Consider the following 25573-nt stretch of genomic DNA (forward strand, 5'->3'; position numbering starts at 1 on the left):
ATTGAGTTGGTGATGCCATCCAACCATCTCATCCTCTGTTGTCCCCTACTCCTCCTGCCTTCAATCTTTCCCAGCATCAGGATCTTTTCAAATGAATCAGCTCTTCATATCAGGTGGCCAAAGTATTAGAGTTTCAGCTCCAGCATCAGTCCTTCCAATGAATATTCAGGTCTATCTATCTACATGTAAAATGAAGGATAACTGTACTCTACATGATTTCTCTCTGCAATTTTTGTCTTCTTAGATGGCTCATCCACAGAAAATCTTCTCTATATAGCTACATATCTGCTTCAACAAATTATCAGCATCCTCTTAGCTTTAAGATGAGCAAAGCATTAGCAATTTGATTGGCCAGAAGGTGAAAACAAAGCTAATAAAAATGTTGTCATTAAAAATTTTACAAATTTTAAGAAAACTATGCTTTTTGCCTCTAAAAATCATAATCCTGGTGGAAAGAGCTGATGATTCCTTCCAAAGCACTTAACATCAAAGCAAATGTGACCATTAAAAATGAATAATTTGGGGTATCTTCCAGATGGCCTCTGAATCAGAACTCTTCCCCGGAAGGCAAAAAATGATTCTCTCGTTAGAATGATTTTTAAACACAGAATGTGTGTGCTCAGTCTTGTCCAACTCTGCAACCCGTGGACTGCAGCCTGCTAGACTCCTCTGGTCATGGGATTTTCCAGACAAGAATACTGGAATGGGTTGCTATTTTCTATTCCAGAGGATCCCAACCCAGGGATCGAACCTCTGTCTCTTGCGTTTCCTGCATTGGCAGGTGAATTCTTTACCATGAGCACCACTTGGGAAGCCCTTTATTTATAGAGACATAAGCAAGAGAAGACATATAGGGGTTGGTTGGATACTGGTTTCCTACAGTCAGTAATTTTTATACTTGTGAAATACAATAAAAGTTTTACAAAAAAGGACTGTCTTGAAGTCTGGTAGACAAATTCTCTCAGTTGATTGAAAGCAAAATATTGTTGACACTTAACTACTTAACTGTCAGACACAGAAATTGTTTAAAAACAAAAACATCCTGACTTCAGGCTATTAAACTCCCTTGACTCTGCCTTAAAGATCTTCCCTGTAAGTTCAGGCTTACCTGAGCTGAAGCTCTGTTTTACCATAATGGGGTCTTGCTCAGCAGAATCAAATCTACCACATGGTAGGCTTCAGAATTCATCTTGCTGCCACAAACCTATTTCTTATGTGTCCAGAACGATCTCCATGTTCTCGAGGTTTCCAGAGCCCAGAATCCTCTCTTCTTTCTCCACTTTTCTGGAGCAACCAAGTCAGCCCAGCCCTCCCAGCTGGATTTCTTTGTTGTTGATTTCTGCCAGTAACCCACCTCTCTTCTTGATAGCCTCTTGTGCTTAATTGCTTGTCACTTCTTCATTTGGAGCTTGGGGCTTTATTTCCATGTGACTTTGGGTGAAAGAGCTAGTTTCCTGTCCAGCTTTCAGCTGCCAGGCTGTACCAGCCAAAGTGAACACCTATCCGCCTCTTCACTTACCCTACCAAATACCTGACATGTGCCACCCTGTGGACTACAGGTGTTAGCCTCTGTACCAAGGTTAACCTCCTGCAGTTATCACACTGATTCCTGCTTTTTTCTTCTCCCCCATCAATCTATATGCACAGTGAGGGCTGAAAACTCCTACAAGCAATGGATCCAAGGTGTTGGCGCCTCAGTTGAGTTTGTATTGAAACCATGACTGGACAAATGGAGTCAGCTAGGCACTGTTCAGCCTCCAATGCAGGAACCAGATAGCAACTGTATTTATCTCTAAGTTATTTTAGCTTTTCTTTTGGCAAAATGAGAATTGTCTTAGGATTTGCATATGAAAGGTAGTTATTTACATAAACAACTCAATAGCAGAATCTTACACTTTTATCTTTGAATCAGCAACTATTTTTAATATAAGATTAAAGTACATGATTAGTCTTAACACTGATCTTTGAAATGCTCACTTCCCACAAATGTGCCATTGCTTATACTGATTGCTATTTTTGTCTTTTTATTAATTGAAATAATAAGATATCTTGGATATAAGCATGGAATGAGGAATGTTAATAAAGTCTTAGCCAGTCATGTAAATTGGTGCTCTGCAAAGTTCAAATTTCTCTTTCTAGATGAATATAACAAAGGTCTGAAGCTCTTGTGCCAGGTGAACATATAACAAAGGAATGTCTTAGAAAATGTAAAAAAAAAGAAAGAGAGAGATAAAGCATTTACAAATTTACATAGCTGTAGGTGTCACTCATCACCACACATCTGTCAGGAGTTTAAAAACTGGCCAGACTGAAGCCATGCATAAAGTCCCCTCCTGCTGTCTTTGCAACCAGAGCGTTCTACTTATCTCAGGATTCTAGTAGAATTCAGATCTTGCTTTTTGGTGCCTTTCAGAATCCACCTTCTAATGCAGGAGAAACAGGTTTGATCCCTGGGTTGGGAAGATCCCCTGGAGAAAGAAAAGGCAAGACACTCCAGTCTTCTTGCCTGGGAAATCCCATGGGTTGCAGAGAGTCAGATATGACTTAGCGACCAAACAACAATTACAAATGAACCTGTAATTTTGGGGCCTGGCACAACCAGGTGGCTAGAATCTCTGATAATTGCTGATTCCAATACGTTATTGTCCCTATACCCTTATATCAAGAACAGCAACTGCAGCTATAGAGGTTCCTGCCTCCAGGGTAAGGACCTGGAAAGGCAGGCGAGAAAGGACTGTGCTATAATTTCATTTCTGTCTGCTTTATGCTTTACACAGACTCCTGTTTTTAAAAGGATTAACTCTCACAAATGCTTCTTTAATTGGCCTCACAGAGGTTAAGAAGGACTTTGGGAGTCCCTGGGAGCTCTGAGTACTAAATCTTTACCAAGAAATCCAATCTAGCTTGGAGCCTCTCTTGAGCAAGTTTCCCTAAGATCCCAAGGTAATTTAGTCATGACCCAGACTTACTTATTATTCTACACCCTTCTTCCAAATAGGAATAAGTTTTATGGATTTGGTCTCTCTTGGGGGCAGAATATACTAAAATGTATACCTCTGTTTTTTATTTTGTAACATGGAAAATCCACTGATGCCTCAAATCCCATAAAACTATAAGAACATTAAATTTTTATAATAATTATTATAACTTTTCCAGATCCTGTGTTACAGCCTCATAAATATTATCTTCAGTCTCAAAATAAACTCCAAACAAAAACATACAAATAACAAAAACAAAAACCTGAGAGGTAGGTATCATTCCTATTTTACTAGATGAAGAAACAGAGAATTGAGGAAGTTTAAGTAGCCTGATGTCACAAATCTAAGGACAGAATTTGAATATAGTTTCAGCTATAATCAAAGAACTTGGTCTCCTTGGAACTGTAGAAATGCATGAAACAAGTAGCTATTAATCATCTCAGTGGAGTTTCCTTGGTAATGCTAATAAGGTAACATTAAAACTCATTTGATTATTCATTTCAGAGTAACAATAACAGATCAATTATGACTCCAAGGGTGTTTAATAAATTAGATTTTCTTTGAAAAATTGGCACTGTCTAAGTTTCGTGACATATATTTTAGAAGGGAGTTTTATCTAAATTGAGTGATAACAGATTAACTCTTTTATCTAAAAATTGATTACAGTGGCCCCGTCTATAAACTCCCGAAGCAATTCTCACAGAGCAAATACTATTATTCCTTCTTTGGACTACCATATGATACAATTTTGAAAACCACAATATCTAATATATTATTGCTATAGGCCAAGAAGATACACTTTGTGGCTTTTTTGTGAGACTATATTAATAAAAAATGTATCTAGTCTGGCTTCTCTAGGGAGCAGAGTGAAATATTAAATAAAAAGTTTATTTGCAAGAGAAATTAAGTAAACTATACATCATCAGCAACAAATGTTTGGGCCATGTTTAGTTTGATAAAGTGCCAGTTATCAAGTGTCTCCACATAAACTACAATTTTCTTAATATTGTTAAAAAACAAACAACCAAAAAACATATACATGAATACACATGAAGTAACTGGCAATGAAAAGAAAGAAAAATGTAAATAAAATGCTGATATGTGACTGTTATGATTTTAGGATTAATGTTTGGAGAACTGATCCCAATAAATGGTGAAACAATAGTTCATATAATTGTTAAATAAAAGAGCGAAGGAAGGGGAAGTTATTTTGTAAGTAGTTCTTGGTGCAGCAAATGTCAGAATCCCAACTGTCTGATCTAAGGGATGTCAACTACAAGGATTAAAAAAAAAAAGAGGCAAAAGTAGTATCTGAATGAGAACTTTGTTAATATTCCAAAGAAAAGAAAATTTTAAAAGGTCACTTGTTTTTTGGTTAATGTTATGTTAATGAATGATGTTAGGAAAGAAGCCAGCAAGTCAATTGTTAACATATCATTTCCCATCAGATACTATGGCAAACTTCATCAAGATGTCTCTCCAATTATCACAAAATATAATTACATAAAGTAGGGCTCCCTTCCGTGCTGTGTCTTTTATTGGAATCAAAGACGGATACCCAGAGCTCCCTCAATCTTAATGCTGGCTATTTGCACAAAATCCCATCTTATCACTCCTGCAGATCTAGCATTTCCTGAAATTTCACCTCAGAGCTACAACAGCAAAGTCTGTTTGGTTGTACTGCGGTGTCATCCATGAGTACATTATTCCAAGTACAGAGTCTTTAACTCTGTTGGGAAAACTGGGTATCAGAGAAACCTGAGTGTGAATAATCTGACTGGAAAAAGACAGATATTCACAGCAAGGGGTTTTAAAGGCAGTCAAGTGCTGCAGACAAAACCATATGCTGTCAGAGATATTTTTCAAAAAAAAGCTAAAACTGGATTCTCAAGTAAATGCAAACTAAAGACATGTAAAAATAATTTATATCATTAATTAAATAAGGGATCAAGAAAATACATTCATTCAAAGGCAAATCCAAAGAACAAACACATTTATGATCAGGAATATTGAAATCAATTGCAAATGGACTCCCAACTTTCCATACATGGGAGGGTTGTTTCTCTCCTGGACAGAGGCCATTTGCATGTCCATAGACAAGAATCATTTCATTGTCATCAGTTCTGGACAAGTTAATTTTAATTTCTATTCATAAAATGCCCACATTAAAGACAAGGATAGACATGGGGTTAAGATAATTGCTCAAAGCTCCAGCATTCCACTGAAAGGACATCTTGTCATCCTGAGAGGAAGGTGTGCAGTGGTGTGCTGGTAAATATCAACAATCAGTTCTGCAAAAAAGCCCACAGAAACTGTCAATTTCTATAGTGTAAGTGCTCCTCCCATGGCTGGCTCCAAGCTACCAGAGTGTCATCAATGAAGATGAGTGGGAAATGGGGGTGCAACTGTGCTATTATGTGATACTTTCTCTGAGCAGGCACAATAGACATAAATAAGTTCAAGAACATGATATGACAGCAAAATGTAGTAAAAGAATTAGAAAGTGCTAGAGTGTGACTCGGAGTAGGCAATGGCACCCCACTCCAGTGTTCTTGCCTGGAGAATCCCAGGGACAGAGGAGCCTGGTGGGCTGCTGTCTATGGGGTCACACAGAGTCGGACACGACTGACGTGACTCAGCAGCAGCAGCAGCAGCAGCAGAGTGTGACTATTTATTACCTCTGCTTGTTATTTAGTTTGATTACTGATGTGCTTTGACTGTGTGGGTCACAACAAACTGGAAAATTCTGAAAGAGATGGGAATACCAGACCACCTGACCTGCCTCCTGAGAAATCTGTATGCAGGTCAAGAAGCAACAGTTAGAACTGGATATGGAACAACAGACTGGTTCCAAATCAGGAAAGGAGTACGTTAAGGCTGTATATTGTCACCCTGCTTATTTCACTTATATGCAGAGTACATCATGAAAAATGCTGGGCTGGATGAAGTACAAGCTAGAATCAAGATTGCCATGAGAACTATCAATAACCTCAGATATGCAGATGACACCACCCTTATGGCAGTATGTGAAGAAGAACTAAAGAGCCTCTTGATGAAAGTGAAAGAGGAGAGTGAAAAAGTTGCCTTAAAACTCAACATTTAGAAAACTAAGATCATGGCATCTGCTTCCATTACTTCACGGCAAATAGATGGGGAAACAGTGGAAACAATGGCAGACTTTATTTTGGGGGGCTACAAAATCACTGCAGATGGTGACTGCAGTCATGAAATTAAAAGACACTTGCTCTTTGGAAGAAAATTTATGACCAACCTAGACAGCATATTAAAAAGCAGAGACATTACTTTGCCAACAAAGGTCTGTCTAGTCCAAACTATGGTTTTTCCAGTAGTCGTGTATGGATGTGAGAGTTGGACTGTAAAGAAAGCTGAGCACCAAAGAATTGATGCTTTTGAACTATGGTGTTGGAGAAGACTTTTGAGAGTCCCTTGGACTGCAAGGAGATCCAACTAGTCCATTCTAAAGGAAATCAGTCCAGAATATTCATTGGAAGGACTGATGCTGAAGCTGAAACTCCAATACTTGGGCCACCTGATGCGAAGAAATGGCCAAAACTCCAATACGATGGCCACCTGACTTATTGGAAAAGACTCTGATTTTGGGAAAGATTGAAGATGGGAGGAGAAGGGGATGACAGAGGATAGGATGGTTGGATGACATCACTGACTCAATGGACATGAGTTTGAGTAAACTCTGGGAGTTGGTGATGGACAGATAGGCCTAGAGTGCTGCAGTCCATGGGGTCACAAACAGTTGGACAAGATTGAAGGACTGAACTGAACTGAAGTGTGCATTGCATTGTTTGGATGTACCAGTTTGTTTATCCATTAACTCTTGAAGGATATTTGGATTGTTTTTTCACTTAGATGATGAACAGAGCTTCTATAAATGTTCATGTAAACATCTGTGTGTGAACATGAGTCTTCATTTCTCTTAGGTCACACATAAGAACTGGATTGCTGGGATGGCGTTAAGTATATGTATATATATATATATATATATATATATATATATATATATATATTACTACTAAGTGGTTTTTTACTATTAAAAAGAAAGCCTCTATGAACACCCATGTACAAGTTTTTTATATGGACACAACCCTTCTTTCTCTTGGAGAAATCTAAGAAAAGAGGTTTATAACATGCTCATTGTAAGTAGTTTGACCCAGACCCTAGACACCATTCTTCATAAATAACTAATGCACAAATGCTCTAGCACCTTCTCAAAGAACAATGAGTCCTTCAGAAGTAAGGCCAATATCTGCCCTTTGAAACATACACCCCTCCCACTCAACTCTGTACAACGAAAAACTATGGCTTGCACCCTGATGAGGTAAGAATACAATAATGGTATCATGCTACCACCTTGTAGCTTAACTGTTGTAGCTGCCAGCAATGTTAATCTGGTGGGCTAGTCTCCAAAGACATAATTACAAGTGTATTGTTTAATATGTTGTTAGAAATAGTGGCTCCATTTCCAGACCAGAGCAGAAAAGTCCACTTAGTTCATCCATTGGTTATGGATTTTTGAGATATCCTGGTGCCCGAGAAAAGAAGTCCTTAATTGGATCCGTGAAATCACTGAACATGTATGGAAAATTAGAGTTCACATGTATTTGAGAATTTTTCTAGGAAGCATGTCCACAGTTTTCGGTGGGTGGTTTAGTTGCTAAGTCACGTCCAACTCTTTGAGATCCCATGGACTATAGCCCACTAAGCTCCGCTGTCCATGGGATTTCCCAGGCAAAAATATCAGAGTGGGTTGCCATTTCCTTCTCCAGAGGATCTTCCTGACCCAGGGATTGAACCCGCATCTCCTACATTGCAGGCAGATTCTTTATCACTGAGTTACTTGGAAGGCCAGTCCACAGTTTAGGATATTCTCAAAAGGGTCCATAACACAAAGCCCAATAACTGCTAATTTAGAACATTGTTTATAAGAGAAATGATTTTTTAGATGCAGAAAAACAGCTTACAAACAAACTTTTGGAGGCCAGCCTGTTGGGAAGCTGAGGACTACAAATATATTTGTAATGATGAATCATACTAAAATATGATTTTTTGAAATTTTAGTAAATGCTTGCTTTGATTTTGCTTTCTATCCAAATTGACCTTAAAGTGTTCTTATGTTTCTCATCCACTCTGTTGTTTCTTGAAATTACCCAAAATATGTAGAGATTGCCATTTCAGATATTTCCATGAAAATGTTCATCTAGGCTTTTGTATTTCTTCTTTTGCATTTAAAATATATCTAAGTCCTTAAGAAAACCTTTGCTCTGGAGAGTCAGTGGGTCAGAGGCAGGAGAGAAAGAGTACAAGGCTGGGTTGGATGTGAAAAATAGAAGTTTGGGGTTAAGGACACCCTGTTGGAGAGTGACGCTGCTGATCTTAAGGGACGTGTAAATAATTCTGAAAAAACTCAGCCCTGACCCAAGCCTTTTTAAGGTTCAAAATCTAAGGGCTAATTTTGTGTGTCCTTGCTGAATGTTCACATGGTCCGCAGTGTTTGCTTCCAGCTGGAACTGGACATGGAAATACTTATACTGAAATAACATTAGGAAGGGAGCCCCTGTGAGGTTTCTGATCTAATAGGAACCAAGAAAAACTGAAAATACCAGGAGACTGTCTCATTTATTATTTTCATCTTTTCTTCTACATCATCTTAAGAAAGTTTCTGAACTGACAAGGATCTGTATGTGAGACATATTAGCTTTAGATCTCTTTAGAAATCCCAGCTTTAAAGAAGCTTCCAATAACATGAGCTTAATATGCCTGTGAATTACTCAAGATAGAACTTTCCAACAATACTGGCATTTCTGGAGGCTGCCATTTTTAAGTTAAATATTTTTTCTTGATTTACAACAAACAATTTGAGTGAACTTTTTTTTTAAGAAGGAGCATTCACCTAGTTCCAGTCAGATTGTTTCTAGTTTCTTTCAAAAAGTAAATTTATGTATTTATCTTTGCATAGAGTACTATGATTTCTAAGAAGCATAGGAGACACAGGTTTGACCACTGAGTAGGGAAGACCCCCTGGAGGAGGAAATGGCAACCCTCTCTAGTATTCTTGCCTGGGGAATCCCATGGACGGAGGAGCCTGGTGGGCTACAGTCCATGGGGTTGCAAAGAGTTGGACACAATTGAGTGTGCATACACACACACACGCCACATATAAGTCAAAAGTTAAATATTGATTTTTACATGATCCAGATTAGACATCTATATTCTACTTACCCATGTATTATGCACCGTGGCCAATAATCTGGTAGAAGTATACCTGTACTGGCAAGATGGGTGACTGTCTGCATGTGTAAGAACAAGTTTTAATAGGAGAGACAGGAACAAAGGAGACAGATTGAACATCAAAACTCTGAGTTCTTTCCTTCTGCATTTACCAGGCAGGAGTGGAGGGTCTTCGATAACTTGTTCGCAGACCTAGTTTGAAATGATGAGTGCCCATTTCACAGCTCTGAAGTCTATTAAGAACTGGAATCAGTTTTCCTTTCGGCTAAAGGGGGCAGCTTTATATTGTGCATTGCACTTCGGTGTCCTGCGCTGTTCATACATACAAAACCAACTGACAATATTTTCACATTTTGGAGCAATATTTCACACTCTGAAAATACAATATTTCTGGAGGAAGAAATAGCAAGAGAAGTGTGTTCCCAGGATTCTCAACAAAAAGAGAAGTCTCACATCTTAGCTAACTGAATCCTTAGCTAAAGTGAATACCTTCACTTTTTCTAACAGGTGCTGTTTGTTTGTACTGATTTGCTCAGTCATGTCGGACTCTTGGCGAACCTTTAGACTTAGACTGTAGCCTGCCAGGACCCTCTGTCCCTGGGATTTTTCAGGCAAGAATATTACTAGAACAGGTTGCCATTTTCTCCTCCAGGGGATCTTCTTGACCCAGGGATCAAACCTGCATCCCTTGCACTGCAGGCGGACTCTTTACCACTGAGACATTAAGAAAGTCAAAAAAAAAAAAAAAAAAAAGAGAGAGAGAGAGAAAGAGGAAAAAAAAAAACTTGAGCGATCTCAGGTAAACAAACAGAATATTCTTTCTTGAATGTTTCCAGAGGTGAACTATTATAACATGAGTTCCTCATGAACAAACACTGCATCTTGTTTATCTCTGTATTATTACATTTTTGTTTTCTGTTTTTAATTCCTCAGAGCTTGGCATGGTGACTGGAGCACAGGAAAGACTCCATAAACGTGTCTTTCATTTGCTCAATTTGGTTAAAAGGAGTACAGAATTCTAAAGTATAGGTTCAAATTTCAAGCATGAACATCTTTGGGTAAAATCATTAAATGGAAAACATGTATCTCCAGAATCCATCTACTTCCCCTTTCGCTGTGTACATCACAGGAGCCTGTGTAATTTTGTTGTTCACTGGTTGGGATTATGGACTTCCACTATGACACTGTCACTCAGACTCTTTCTCATGATTACAGTAGTTCTTGATAAAATAACAGTAAGTCATGGTGATACAGTCGGGGAAATCCCCATACAACATACACTTTGGGATCCTTGGAATATTCCCAGTAACAGGAGAGATATTTTGGAGTGTGGTGCCCGTGCAAAACCTCTTAGATTACAAATCACATTAAGCAGGAAACAGTTCTAATTTCAGGCTTGGTTTTAAGGTTTGGAGAGGAAGCAGTATAATATCCCCCTGAGATAACACAGTCTTTCTCCTCACTTTGCAGATGGGAAAATTGAAGAATAGAGTTCAATTTGACATTCTGAGTTAGATTTGCTGTTGGAAATAAAAACAAGGGACTAGACTAGACTTTCTATCACATTAAGCATTTGTTTTCCCAAAAAATGTGTACATTAACTTGTTTGACAACTTTGACTTTCTTTAGAAAATGGTAATTATAGTTCCCCCAACTGTAATTGCTACATATAATAAACATAAATCCTCTTCATGATATCCTGACACACCCAGTTTTTGGGTCAGTTTGTATTGTTCTCATAAACTCAAAAAACTTTTAAAGCCCACTTTGAAATGATTTAAATATAATGACAGTTTTTTTCTTTTTAAGGGAACTAATATTTGCTGCCTGCTAAATTTAGATGAAGAGTTTTTCCACCATGTGTCTTTCATTTAGTTACATGTTGAAAGCTGAATAATAAACTTTTTATTTGACTGTGGCATTAACATAATATCTGCATGAGAAGTCTTGATTTTTAAAAACTATTTCAAGGATATATTTTTGCAACTAGTTGCAATTTTTGTTAAATTCTTTTCTCATGATTTTAATGTTTTAGCTCTTCCTTAAAAGCACTGAGTAGAAGAAGAACTATTTAAGTTATTTTTAGGTCTTTAATTTCGTGAGACAAGCAGTCTTCTTCAAAAGCAAACTCTCTTATTAATTAGGTATCATCAAATTTATGTAATAAAATGTATTTAACAGTGCAATTTAAGGCCCAGCAACAAATATCTAATCATATTTTGAGTGTGTGAATAAAATATAGAATAGTTTTACCTTAGTCCATCCCACATAGTTATGGCAATTGTTTTATGGAGGTATGTTGAATATTTGGGGCAAGAAAAATATGATATGGAGATCTGCATTAATAACAGAACATCCAGGTCAGCTTCAGAACCCTTTATTCATGACTCTATCTGCATGGCCTGATCACACTTACTAAGTCAGTAGTTTTGCCACGAAATAACTGGAAATACAGAACAGAAAACATAGTTATCTCCAGATGTCTCGTCATCTGTCAATTACAAGTGAGGTCTCTGACAGTTTATTTAACACATAATATAATATAATGTATATTTTAATATAATATTATAATATATTATAAGTATTATAATAAATTATAAATAAAATAAAAATAAATAAATTATAAATATAATATATATATTATAATATAATATCCTGGTATTATGGCACATTTTAGAATAGACAATTTCTAAGACAAATTTGCAGATGCTTAGAAGGTAAATCCACACTTGAAACCTTTGGGAAATTAGGCCATTTTTCTGCCATAAACCTTAGCCTTTAGTTAGAAAACCAGTTGTATTCTTTGTCTCATTGGATTTTGTATTAATGCTCTCCAAATGTGCCAGACTGTATATAACTTCAAAAGTAGGCAGTAAAAGAACAATTTCTGCTGGTGCTCTTAGCTAACTGAAAATGTGATGATTTTTATATACCATTGGTTATAGCACCATTTTGCACTGACTTAAAGCAAGCTTGTCATTCTCAATATTCATTTATGGTTTCTAGGCTAGGACACTTGGGAAACCCAAAAAGTTAGGAAGAACATATATCTGTAAAAAATCTCTATCATAATAAATTTTCCGTTTTAAATATGCCATAATTCTTATTTTACTCTGTATAATATTTTTAAAAATTAAGTACAAAGTAACATCCATTTTCAGCAAACAAACTTAAGGTACTAAGTCAATCAGCTCTAAATTTAGAAAATTATGGAACCTATGTTAGCTATTAAAACATGTGTTTTAAACATTTTGAATTCATCTTAACAAATTTAAGAGGACAGAAATCATATCAAGCATTTTTTCCAAAAACAAAGGTGTGAAATTAGAAATCAATTACAGGAAGAAAAATGGAAAAAGAGCATGAACATATGGAGTCGAAACAACATGCTACTGAAAAACCAAAGGGTCAATGAAGAAATCAACAAAGCAGCTAGAAAATACCTCAAGACAAATCAAAATGGAAACAAAACTTTCCAAAATCTGTGGGATGCGGCAAAAGCCATTCTAAGAGGAACGTTTGTAACAACATAGGCTGCTTCAAAAACAAAGAGAAATCTCAGAAACAACCTAGCATGTGATCTAGAATGAGAAAAAGAAGGACAAAGCCCAAAGTCACCAAAAGGAAGAAGGTAACAAAGAGGAAACAGAGACCAAAATAAATAAATAAGAAACAAACAAAAAACACAATAGAAAATGTCAATGAAACCAAGAGCTAATTCTTTTTAAAAAGATAAACCAAAGATAAACCAAAGATTTCATCAGGAAAAGAGGAACCAAATAGACAAAACAAGAAATGACAGAGGAAAAATAACTGATACCACAGAAATACAAAAATGACAAGATAATAATGCAAACAGTTATATGCCAGCAAACTGAACAACTTAAAGGAATAAACAAATATCTAAAAACCTACAAACTTCCAAGACTGAACTGGAAAGAGATAATCTGAACAGACTGGTCATGAGCAGTGAAACTGAATCTGCAACAACAAAAGCCAAAAAAAAACCCAACTCCCAGCCGAACAAAAGTCCCAGACCAAGACAGCTGCACAGGGGATCCACCAAGAAGAGCTCATATCTATCTTTCTCAAACTAATCCAAAAAGTTGAAGATGAAATTCAGATTCATTCCACAAGTCCACCATTACCCTGATAACTAAAATCAAACATACACTCCCCCCAAAAAAGACAATTATAGACCAATAACTGATAAACATAGATGAAAAAATCATCGACAAACTGTTACTAACTGTATTTAACAATAAAGAAAAGGTCCATACACCATACTCAAGTGGGATTTATTCCAGGGGCAAGGATAGTTTAATATTTGCAAATGTAAATCAATATGATACATCACGTTTACAAAAGGAAAGATAAAAATCACATGAACATCTTAACAGACACAAAGAAACCATCTGACAAAATTCAACATCCATTCATATAAAGATCTCAATAAAACTGACATGGAGGAAACATATCTCAACATAATAAAAGCCATGTATGACAAACTCACACTATACTTAATGGTGAAAAGCTGAATATCTTTCCTCTAAAATCAGAAACAAGGCAAGAATGTCCACGCTCACCACTTCTCTGTAACACAGTATTGTGAGTTTTAGCCACAACAGACAAGAAAAAGACATAAAAGGCATCCCAAAACTGTCGCTGTTTGCAGATGACAGGATATTATAAACAGAAAACACTTAAGTCTCCACACCAAAACTATTAGGACTAATAAATTCAGTAAAGTTGCAAGATACAAGATTACTATGCAGAAATTAGTTACTTTCTCTACACTAATAAAGAACACTCAGGAAGAGAAAGCAAAAAAACAATCTTATTTAAAATCACATCAAAAAAATAAATACTTAGAAATAAACTTAACCAAGGAGCTGAAAGACCTATACCATGAAAATCATAAAACACTGATGAAAGAAATAGAAGATGATACAAAGAAATTGAAAAATATTCCATGCTCTTGGATTGGAATAGTTAATATTGCTACAAGAGTCATACTACGCAAAGCAATCTACAGATTTAATGCAATCCCTATCAAAATACTTATGACATTTTTCACAGAACTAGAACAAACAATCCTGGAATTCATATGGAACTACAAAAGACCCCAAGTTACCCAAAGAATCTTGAGGAAAAAATACAAATCTGGAGATACAAATGCTCCATCACTTCGGACTATATTATAAAACAGCGGCACAGTAATCAAAATAGCACGTTATGGTACAAAACCAGACACATAGATCAGTGGAACAGAGTAGAGAGCCCAGAAACAAACCCACACACATACGGTCAGTTAATCCATGGCTAAAGAGGCAAGAATATATAATGGAGGAAAGACAGTCTTTCAATAAGTGGTGCTGGGGGAAAATGGACAGCTACATGTAAAATAATGATTTTTAAAACATTTCTTTACATCATATACAAAAATAAACTCAAAATGGATTAAAGTTCTAAATGTAAGAGCTGAAACCATAAAACGGTTACAGAGAATATTGGGAGACCACTTTGACATAAATCTTAGAAGTTGTTTTTTTTTTCTTTTGATCTGTCTCCTAAGACAAAGGAAATAAAAGCAAAAATAAACAGATGGCACCTAGTCCAATTTAAATGCTTTTGCACAAGAAAGGGAACCATCAACAAATGAAAAGACAACCTACCAAATGGGAGAAAATATTTGCAAATAATATGACCAATAAGGGGTTAACATCCAACATATATAGACAGCTTATACAACTCTTGAAAAAAACCTGATTAAAAAATAGGTAGAAACTCTGAATAGACATGTTTTTCAAAAAAGATATACTGATATACTGATGGCCAATAGCAAGTAGCATGAAAAAATGCTCAACATAGCTAATCATCAGAGAAATGCAAAACCAATCCATAATGAGCTATCACCTCACAACTGTCAGAATGGCCATCATTAAAAAGTCTACAAATAACAGAAGTTAGAGAGGGTATGGAGAAAAGGGAACCTTTTATACTGTTTGTGGGAATACATTGTCACCACTATGGAAACCAGTATGGAGGTTTCTCAAAAAATTAAAAATAGATCCAGCAATCCCACTCCTGGTTATATATCCAGAAAAAACAAAAACATTAATTCAAAAAGATACACCCCAACTTTCATAGCAAGATATGGAAATAATTCAAGTGCCCATCAACAGATGAATGAATAGAGAAAGTGTGCATACACATGTGTGTATATATATATATCCATTATATATATACATACATATATACTACTCAGCCATGAATAAGAATGAAATTTTGCCATTTTTCCCCTTATGTAGATGGGCCTAGAGAATATTATGCTAAATGAAATAAGAGAGTGAAAGACAAATATGGTTTGATATTACCTATATGTGGAATCTGAAAAGAAAACAAAGTAGTGAATATTAAAAAAAAGAAGAGACTCACAGATATAGAGAACAAACTAGTGGTTATCAGTGGTAAGAGGCCAGGAGGGGGGCATAATAGGGGTGTGGGTTGAAGAGATCAGGCTACTATGTATAACTCTACTATATACTATAATCTATTAAACTAGGGCTTCCCAGGTGGTGCTAGTAGTAAAGAACCTGCCTGCCAGTGTAGGATACATAAGAGATGCGGGTTCAATCCCTGGGTCAGGAAGATCCCCTGGAGAAGGAAATGGCAACCCACTCCAGTATTCTTGCCTGGGAAATCCCATGGACATAGAAGCCTGAGGGGTCACAATCCATAGGGTCTCACAGAGTCAGACACAAATGAATCAACTTAGCATGCACACAGTGTGTGCAAAATAAATAAGCAACAAGGATATACTGAACTACACATTTAAATATAACTGTCATTTTATAATAACTTTTTAAAATATTTTTTATTCTTTAAAAAATTTATTGAGGTATAGTGATTCATAATGTTGTGTAAATTTCAGGCGTACAGCAGTCATTCAGTTATAATAAGTGAATAGATGTGAATTTTTTTCAGGATTCTTTTCCCTTATAGATTATTGCATAATATTGAGTACAGTTCTCTGTGCTATGCAGTAGGTCTGTGGTTATCTATTTTATACATAGTGTGTGTATGTTAATCCCAGTCTCCTAATTTATTCCGCCTCCCACTCCACTTTGCCTTTTGATTACCATAAATTTGTTTCCTGTGTTTGTGAGTCTCTTTCTGTTTTGGAAATCAGTACATTCATGTCTTTTTTTCTTTTAGATTCCACATATAAGCAATATCATACGATAATTTGTCTTTCTTTCTTTGGTTTACTTCACTTAGTATGATAATCCCTAGGTCCATCCTTATTGTAGTTAATGGCATGATTTCATTCTTTTTTATGGTTCAGTAATATTACATCATACATATTTACCACATCTTTATCCATTCATCTGTTGATAGGCATTTAGTTTTCTTCCACATCTTGATCTCTTTCAGTATCTTGATAGAAATGTATAGCTGCATTTTCTTTATTTTGTGGGACTAAACAAAACTTGTCTTTTTCTAAGGTATGCAGAGTTAGAGTAGGGAGTAGACAAGTGAACCTATTTAGATTTAGGAGGCTAGGGGATTTACGTGAGAGAAGCGTTCAGGAGCTCAAAACTTTCTCCCTAGGATTCAAAGTTTGTAGACACTTATCAGAATAAAGTATACTGGTTCTTATGAAGGGCCAGGGTCATAGAAGGTTGACAGATCTTGATGTTCATGGGAGTGGAGCTTTAGTTTTAAAGATTAAATTCAGCCCAAGTCATTTTGTCCCAGTGATTGCACCTGGTGAACCACACTTGAGCATGGGAATGTAAATTAAAAATAACTTCATCATTTGGAGGGCAGAAGTTCTTACTGTATGCTACTGTTTACCTGAGCAAAGGTCATAAAAGTATAAATAATAAAACTTCAACCTAAAAAAAGTTACTATGGGGAAGGAAGGTGGCATAGGATAGGGAAGGCAAATATAAAAACTAGATTAAATAAAAATACTTTCAAGTTTGACTTTAGGATCATGTGGATCTTTTAAATAATTACAAAAAATTGATTTAGAAAAGCAATCCCTAAAAGTTAAAGCAAATGAAAAAGTGAAATGGACTACCTATTAAGTTAGTGACAAAACCTTTCAGAGAGTAACTACTCCAAATGGCTTAACATAGAAATTACAGTGTACATGGTTTATAGACTATAACAAGAAGGACTAAAAAGGAAAATTTTTAAGCCATTTTGGTATATCCATATGTTGTGGTAATGCTATTCTGGGACCATTTTCTGTGTATTATGGAATAAACCAAATGATTAACTCTGCTGCTGTCAGTGAGAACTGGAAATGTTATTGGAGAAAGGAGATAGAGATGGAAGTTCAATATATTTTAAGTAAAAAAAAAACCTGTAGTTTTGAATTTGAATTAAAAATATTATGAACTCATAATGTCATTTATCTTAAAACTGAAAAAAAATTTTCTACTTCTGTCCACTGAAGAGACCAAGAAATAACAAATTGCCCAGAGGCAATGAGAATCCCTAGTGCCTAGCTTGTGGCTTTTAAATACCAGTTTCCAACACAGATAGCCAGAGTTCCTTGAAGAAATGGCTGATTCTTGATCTGGGGCAGGAAATTTACAAGATGAGCTTGAAATATTGTCAAAGCAGGAATCTAGAAAGCTATTTGAAAAATAGTAGTTATCTTAAGGTATCAGGAACCAAAGATAGGATTATGTGGCCATTAATACAGATAATAATAACTTCAACAGACTGAAATACAGTAGATGTGTTTAAATACACAAGTTTACAGTCAAATTTTGAAAATAAAACCAGTCACACTGCAGGATGTTAAAGTATCAATGTATTTATCTTGAAAATTAGTAAAGGGAAAGAATTAAATATTATCCTCCTTTTTTTACAATGTACCTCAGAATACAAACATCCAAATATTTTGAGAAAGGGAGATTTTTATTTATAGGTATATTCCAGTAAACAACCGAGGAAGAAATTAAAGAATATCACCATTTTGGAAAACATAATTAATATATTAATGAATACAGGCAATGATCATTCATGATTGTCAGCACTTCAAAAAAAGACAATCAGATATTAAATGTTCCTGATGGACAGCAAGGAGATCCAACCAGTCCATCCTAAAGGAAATCAGTCCTGAATATTCATTGAGAGGACTGATGCTGAAGCTGAAACTCCAATACTTTGGCCACCTGATGCAAAGAACTGACTCACTGGCAAAGACCCTGATGCTGGGAAATACTGAAGGCGGGAGGAGAAAGGGACGACAGAGGATGAGGTGGTTGGATGGCATCACTGACTCAATGGATATGAGTTTGAGTAAACTCCAGGAGTTGGTGATGGACAGGCAGGCCTGGCATGCTGCAGTCCTTGGGTCACAAAGAGTTGGACACGACTGAGCGACTGAACTGAACTGATGTAAATAGACAATATCACCCATAAAGTCACTGTACCTTGCCCCTCCCAAAATCCATCCTGAATATAATCAAGCCTCTATCAACTTTCCAACTATACAAGAGGAACAAAGAAAATGTTAAGTGATGTTATTGGGATGCAATTAGCCAAATCCAAGCAATAAAAACCACAAAGGGACAAACCATTCAAATTCTTACACACACACACACACACACACACACACACACACACACACACACTCGCACACACATATTGCAAAGGATAAAGAAGAAAGGTAGAGAAGAATTATTTCGAGTAAAAGAGACTTAAGGGACCTGTTGCAATGTATGAATTTTGATTGGATTCTGATTTGAAAAGTAAATCATAAAAAATAAAGAATTTTTTTGAGACATTCAGGGAAATGTGAACACTAAATGTATATTTGATTATATAAAGAACTTATTAATATTTTAAGTGTGATGATATTGAGATTAGATTTTCTTTGTAACAGTCCTGATCCTTTTGTTTGACAGACATTATTACAAAGAGTCATATGATATGTAGGATTTCCTTCAAGATGCTGAAAATGGGGATGGCAAGTAGGGAAAAATATAGGTGAAAAAAATTGTCCATGAGTTGAAAACTTGAAATTGGAGGATGGGTAATCTATACTTTGGTATACGTCGGAAATGTTCCATGGTAAAGACATAATGCAAAGAATAGTAAGACTAATAATGGCACTGGCAAGCAGCATGGGTGCCCTTAAGCCTGAGTTAGAACCTGAGTTATCATGAGCATGCTTCAGGGGTGAGTGGACAGCAAGGTCTGCTCATCTCTGCAGGACTCTTCTTCAACAGCCTTACCATGTGTTGTAAATGAGCAGAACTGTCTCCAGCTCCTATCCATTCGGTATTTTGAAAGCCGGACTAGTACATTTTGGGTTGAGTTAAGCTCCTGGTATTCTTGGATAAATTGAGGGGTAGAAAAAACTTCCAGCAAGACATCCTGGATTTTTGCCCAGCAAGAAACAGTGAAGGCTCCAAAATAGACAAACATAAAATTGGATTTGCCAAAAAGTTCGTTTGGGTTCTTCTGTTACAACTTATGGAAAAATTCAAGCAAATGTATTGGCCAATGCAATAAAAGCAGTAAGTCTGTATTTTGGACATAGGAACTTACTAGAAAATATACCATTTATTTTAGACTCATATCATAATCCTGTGTTGATTTTCCCCTATTTATTAGAAATCATGATTTCTAAAACTTCTGGAATTCTTGGTTCCAGTGCTCATCAAGACATAAAATAACTGTAATGTAGTTACTATTTGAACAGAAATTGAGTTGCCTTCATTTGCTAACCAGAGAGCTTTCCAATGCCCTTAAGCTCACATTTGAAGTTATTGACACAATCTAATAAGCCATTATCCTCCTTTTACTACAACTTCATTTTCCTTCTTTTGGTTTCTTAACCTTCTTAATGACCCAGATATCTTCTATTTAGTATTCCCCCTTCCTAAATTCCCTTCTCTATCATTTCCATCACTGCCTTCGATTCCTACTCATTGTTAGGACTCAGATTAAATGTCTCTCAGGAGTGTCTTTATTGACAGCTCTGTGTCTCTGTGTAGCATAGGTTCCCCCTGATGAATATTAGAATAGCATCCTGCCCTTCCCATTTATGGGTTTCCCTGATAGCTCAGTTGGTAAAGAATCTGCCTGCAATGCAAGAAACCCTGGTTTGACTCCTGGGTCGGGAAGATCCCCTGGGGAAGGGATAGGCTACACACTCCAGTATTCTTGGGCTTCCCTTGTGGCTCAGCTGGTAAAGAATCCACTTGAAATGCGGGAGACCTGGGTTTGATCCCTGGATTGGGAAGATCCCCTGGAGAAGTGAAAGGCTACCCACTCCAGTATTCTGGCCTGAAAAATTCCCCACGGGGTCACAAAGAGTCAGACACGACTGAGCAACTTTCACTTCTTTCACTTCCCATTTATGGGGCTTCTCTGGTAGCTCAGAGGGTAAAGAATCCACCTGCAATGTGGAAGACCTGGATCCCTGGGTTGGGAAGATATTCTGGAAAAGGAAATGGCTACCCACTCCAGTATTCTTGCTTGGAGACTTCCATGGACAGAGGAGCCTGGCAGGCTGCAGTCCATGGGGTTGCAAAGAGTCAGACACAACTGAGTGATTAACACTTCCCATTTATAGAACTTCCACCTATAATTACATATTTGTGTTCTTTTTCCTCCGTGTTCATCTCTGGAACTGGAATGAATGCTCTACGGGGATGGAACCATGTCTATCTTGTTCCCTGTTTTATCTCCAGCACCAAGAATGGGTTACACTGCGGCTTAATAAATATTTGCTGAATAAATGAATGAATTAATGAAATCATGGTATTTTCCTTATTAAAAATTCTGAAAGCCATTTATTCATATTTGGCAGACAACACTTGGGCTATTGATCAAAACTTGTTTTATTTAAATTTGTAGCTCCATGTCACTGACAAAAACCACATTTCTAATAATCTGTTTTGTTTTATCTAGTGACAGTGTTTTCATCAGAATATCTATTGTGTGAGTACTATTTTCAGTTTTAAGTAAAATAAGGAGGGAAACAGAAGTTCTGTCTTTTTGCAGACTGGCATGACAAATAATGAGACTGTTAGATATTAACACAGATGTGTTGGTTCCAAATTTAATCTCACTGTCTTCAGCCTTCTAGACCAGCAGTTATACTGGCATTTTATTGCAGTCCAAGGTCATCAATTCCTCACTTCTAGGTTTGTAGAACAACTTGGTTGTTTTTCCTTTCTAAAAAAATGTCCTTAAAATTACACAAGAACATGTTTATTATTGAATACTCAAGAGACATGAAGAAACAAGAAAAAAGGTCACCAACACGTTCATTACCCAGAGACACTCTAAGTTGATATTTTGTTGTATCATCTATATAGTTTCTATATTCACAAATGGATCCTACTGTATGTAGTGTTGTAATATGATTGTTTTCACTCCAAATATTTACAAGTATGTGTGTCGTGTGGTGTCTGCTAAGCAAGGGAAACCTGCCTTTTATTTCCAGGAGCAGAGGTTTCATTGTGTGTTTCTCAGATTAGCACCATGCTCCCTGTGGACGCACAGTGCATGTCTGTTGGCTGAGTCAGACTCAGGCTGACTTGTTTTCCTACACTACAATGACATGAAGTGCTGAAAGCAGTAACTATGATACTGGACATGCGATATACAGTGCTTTGCTCTCTGTGGACACATAAACCTTACTGGTTTTATCCTTGGACTGACTGACTCCTCCGTGACTTTCCACGGAACTGATTTCAAGCTTTACCAACTGAAATTCATTAGTTCTCAGTATGAGTCAATGACAGTCACTCAGTCGTGTCCGACTGTTTGTGACCCCACGGACTGTAGCCCACCAGGCTCCTCTGTCCATGGAATTCTTCACGCAAGAACACTGGAGTGGGGTGCCATTTCCTCCTCCAGGGGATCCTCCCAAGCCAGGGATCAAACCTGAGACTACTGCACTGTAGGCAGATTCTTTATCATCTGAGCCGCCAGGGAAACCCTCTCAGTATAACAATGTCCAAAAATAAAGGTTTTGCATTCTAAATTTTTTCTTGGCATGCTTCAACACTCAAGCTTCCTAATAAGTTTAATGTATTCTAATGCTAATAGTCCTAAACTTACTTAATATACTGCATTTTGCCAGACCATGTATCTTCTGGTTGTAGTTATTTCACCAAACTTGTCAGGAATGTTACATCACCTGCCACTTTGCTTGCAGTTAAGCATAAGAAATTTTTACATCAATAATACTAAGAGATATCATTGCTTATCACATTAATATATATGAAGGCTTATCTTCTTCAGGCCAAGTCAAAATAGGGTGCTCAGGGCTGGTGCACTGGGATGACCCTGAGGGATGGGATGGGGAGAGAGGTGGGAGGGGGATTCTGGATGGGGAACACATGTGCGCCCGTGGCTGATTCATGTTGATGTATGGCAAAAACCACTACAATATTGTAAAGTAATTAGCCTTCAATTAAAAAAAAAGTTCTGATAGAATGCCACTGTACAGCCATCTGGTCCTGAAAAAAAAAAATGAAACAATGACAATTTTCCCCTCTCTTCGTGGGCTTGAATATCCCCGATTGTTGAACAACTACTACTAAATCATTTATGTACTTTCTCATTTTTTGGCCCAATATTCTAACACCCTTTCCATGTGACAGGCTTATCTTCTTACTCTTTTTTCAAAATAAACCACATAACTCAGAATTAAATACATAATCTTATAAACACACAATGACTTACATTATATAATCACTATGCAATTATCAGAGTGTAGAAAATACTAGAATTAATATGAAAAGTTAGTTCATTAGTTCTGGAATTCTTTGTTTACTTGTAATCCTCGGACTCTGATCACCAAATTAAAAAAAAAAAGTACCTTTATCCACATCTTTTTAATCTGCGTCTTCTGAATATTTTCTGCCGTATTTCACTAGACCAAAATTTCTAAAGCAAATGCTTGGTGGAAACAATGGACATTGTCCAGGCACCAAGTAATGGAAACTTCCTTGCAATCACGTATTGGTACATCATGCATTTTAATTACTTCCACAGTTCACAGAAACAGTGCCGATGTAAACATGTCCTCAAATCCTGAAAGCTTTAGAAGAACACCTCTTTTGTCATCTGAAGGTACTCTTGGTTGCCACAGAAAGGAAAAAGAAGGTCCAGCACTACTAGAACTGAAAGTTCCTTTTCATGATACTCTCTGCTTTCATTCTTCTGCTTGAAGTGCCAGGTTGCTGCCAGCAAAGGTCAGCTGCCAATCACGTGGACAGAAAGAATTGCTTGACTGATACAAGAGGGAGTCTGGTTAGCCTGCTGTGCCCTTCATTTCCTCAAAGCCTTAGCCACACTGCAGATGGGAACTGAGCCAAACTGAAAAGCATGTTGATAGAAGGATGGGATGACAACTGACATCTAATAAAGAAGTATGCAAGTTTTATGGAAACTATTTTGAATCATTAAGAATTGTCAAATATATAGTTTCCATAGCAACCTTTCCTGCTGTGTTGAATCCCATGAGACAGAAATTATAAAAAGAAATGTAGCTAAGTATGTGTGCAGAGCCATTCCAAAGACCTTCCAGTATCTCACTAGAGAATATAGAGTATGTTTTCTGGGCCTTTCAGTTCCACATTTATTGCTCCTCCTATCCTTGGAAGTCTCTTATTAATCAGTCATGGCTGTTTGTGGCATTCACGGTGCCACTTACACTATAAGTAAAAACCAATAGTAAAGTGTTATTACTTGTTATGTACTGGGCTAAACCCTTCATCTTCTTTGTAAACTCTCACAATAAGCCTGTGAGAATAGATGATTTTATTATCTTCACTTTACAGATAAGGCAATGGAGGCAGAGAGATGTTAAATAACTTATCCAAGATTAGTCAGCTAAGAAAAAGAAGGGACAGGGAAAAACCTTGATGTCAATTCAAGCTGGCTCAAAATTCCATGCTTTACATTGAGAAGTTCAGCAGTTGAGAAGTTGATTGCTTCCTCTTAGATATTTTGACTAACTAGGAGTGCTGTCCATCAGAGATGTTGTCTGATGACATGTTGAGTTGATACTGTCCAAGCAGCTGGTTTGTACCTATTTATATTTGATTATAATGAGGTGCCCTCTATAACAATTTGAGCTGTAAGTATTATAGGTATTTTTTTTTACTCTTTTTTTTTTTTTTTTTGGTTGTTGTTATAACTATTGATTGGAAAAGATGCTAAGGGGGAGGACTCTGGGAGAGAAGCATTGATTGTTTTACCCATCTGCTGCCTATGCCTATCTGTGCCAGCAGCCAAGGGAGCTCTGGAAGATATCTGAGAAGAAAATGACTCAATACCAGATGCAAAACATGGTGTGATATGTGTAACAAAAGCAAGGCTCCAACATCCTTGGTTGGAGCACTCTCCAAGAGATGTTAGAAAGAGGTGTTGGAGGTGGGAGAGGGATGGACTAGAGGTTTAAGATTACAAAATTATTACAAACTATTACATACAGAATGGATAAAAATAAGGTCCAACTGTATAGCACAGGGAACTATATTTAATATCCTGAGATAAACCATAATAGAAAAGAATCTGAAAAGAATGTGTGTGTATACATACGTATATATGTATATATATATTCATGTATAAGTTAAGTGTTAAGTGAAATTTGCCCTATCAAGTCTGACTTTTTGTGACCACATGGACTATAGCCTGCCAGGCTCCTTTGTCCATGGAATTCTTCAGGCCAGAATACTGGAGTGGGTGGCCATTCCCTTCTCCAGGGGATCTTCCCCACCCAGGGATTGAACCCGGGTCTCCCACATTGCAGGCAGATTCTATACCATCTGTGCCACCACAGAAGCCCATATACATACATATATATATATGTATACACACACACTTATGTATAACTCTCTTTACTGTATAGCAGAAACAAAGACATTGTAAATCAACTATACTTCAATTCAGCCCTTCATAGATTACAGCCTTGTTGTGTGAAGGGGCTTGCATCACTCAATGAGCCATGTCATGCAGGGCCACCCAAGATGGATGGGTCATGGTAAAGAATTCTGACAAAAGGTGGTTCACTGGAGTAGGAAATAGAAAACAACCCCAGTATTCTTGCCTGGAGAACCCCAATTAACAGTATTAAAAGGCAAAAAGATACAACACCAAAAGATGAGCCCCACAGGTCAGAAGGTGTCCAATATGCTACTGGGGCAGAGCAGATGGCAATTACGAATAGCTCCAGAAAGAATGAAGTGGCTGGGCCAAAGTGGAAACTACACTCAGTTGTGGATGTGTCCAGTGGTGAAAGTAAGGTCTGATGCTATAAAGAAAAATATTGCACAGGA

At 36.9% G+C, this 25573-nt stretch overlaps 1 long non-coding RNA gene across 1 annotated transcript in view; it reads right to left on the minus strand.

The window, feature by feature from the left end:
- The window catches only part of LOC139030872 (uncharacterized), a 272068-nt gene that overhangs the window by 418 nt on the left and 246077 nt on the right, over positions 1 to 25573 (minus strand). The window lies entirely within an intron of this gene.

This window comes from Odocoileus virginianus, chromosome 24, assembly GCF_023699985.2.
Source record: "Odocoileus virginianus isolate 20LAN1187 ecotype Illinois chromosome 24, Ovbor_1.2, whole genome shotgun sequence".
In the NCBI taxonomy this organism is placed as follows: domain Eukaryota; kingdom Metazoa; phylum Chordata; class Mammalia; order Artiodactyla; family Cervidae; genus Odocoileus; species Odocoileus virginianus.